The sequence below is a fragment of the Camellia sinensis genome, chromosome 2, assembly GCF_055761805.1.
Source record: "Camellia sinensis isolate YWXY chromosome 2, ASM5576180v1, whole genome shotgun sequence".
NCBI classification, from domain to species: Eukaryota; Viridiplantae; Streptophyta; class Magnoliopsida; order Ericales; family Theaceae; genus Camellia; species Camellia sinensis.
The window spans coordinates 105,388,987-105,390,332 of NC_138962.1; the positions used below are offsets into that span (position 1 = coordinate 105,388,987).

A 1,346-nucleotide genomic window follows, 5' to 3' on the forward strand; every position below is an offset into this window, starting at 1 on the left:
ATTGCATAGTAAAACATACTTAAAGTTAAAATGTCAAAATATAATATGCTATTTGTTTTTTGTTTTTTTGGGGGGTATAGAAAACTTGTTTTCTATGTTGAATGTGCTTTGGCCTGTTTTCCATTGTCTTAATTGTCAAACTTAAATGGTGGATGCACACAAACTTCCACCCCCTTTTTATGTGTTCCATAGCTTCCCAAACAAAGTAACTAATATAACTAAATAAATAAATATAGAAATGAAGGTATCGAACTCAAAATTAGCAAAACATCTCTCTCATATTTGCATATTAAATTCCCACTTACCAAGTGCTTATTTTATAACCTTGAAACAAACAGATCATTGTCTGTTTCGATGTTTTTTACTTATTAGCATAAATTAGTTGAGATTTGCATGAAATCTCACATCGAACAAAAAGGAGAGAGAAGAGGCCAGCATGAGTGTATAGATGAGGAGCAAGTAGCAACATAAAACATACTTACCTGGACAGGGTCAATTGGTGGTCAACAAGACCCATGGCCTAGGTTAGTGACCTCCATTGCACTTTGGAGGGGTGCTCGCCTAAGGTCTACCTAAGTGGTAGAGCCTACATCATAATTTGTGGTAGTAGGGGCATACGTTCGCGCGGCCCCTAACCTAAAAGTTGCTCCAAATTTTTGTTGTGGTTGATTTCTAACATAACTGGGGATTAATCTCTTATGCCCTTTGTAGTCTTGATGGTGAGAAAGTTTTGTTTTTCACCTCCTTCTAAAATAACAATTCTAATTTTATTTCTAAACTTGTAGGAAAATTAATAAGCCACAGGCATACTTTTTATTCTCAAACTCCCAGCAGTAGAATGATACTTGAGTATATTAGAGAGATATATAACCACACACATCATTAGACGAATGAATCACGTGTTTCCAAGAATAAACTTGAATTCCCAATGATGGAATGATATCTCTATCTCTATCTCTGATGAGATGGGGTTGTTGGGTTTCTTTTCTTATCCTCTAGATAAGGTGAATCATTCAAATTTTATGTATCTCCTCGTGAGTCATGCATGGGTCATGCTACTATTGACGCCCAGACCTAGGTCTGAAACCCAACCCAATTTCCAACAAAAACCATTTAAAGTGACAAGAATTATCTGCAAATTTTGGCCAGTTTTCAATATCAGAAAGCCTTATTTCACCAAAGCAATTCCACCTTTCATTGGTTCTTCAGTTCTATTGTTATGAACCACTATTTTCATTAACAACTCTACTGGGCAATAGTATGAATAAAAGAGAAGAGTTGTTTTGTTATCTAATAATTTTATTTGAACACCTAAACTTAATCACCTATCCAGTATTTGGACCGAT

At 35.1% G+C, this 1,346-nt stretch overlaps 1 non-coding gene across 1 annotated transcript; it reads left to right on the top strand.

Moving 5' to 3' along the window:
- Positions 1–474: 474 nt before the first annotated feature.
- Positions 475–635, top strand: LOC145820750 (U1 spliceosomal RNA). The gene has a single exon (XR_014362819.1). It is a non-coding gene; the product is annotated as a U1 spliceosomal RNA (small nuclear RNA).
- The last annotated feature ends 711 nt before the right edge of the window (positions 636–1,346 follow it).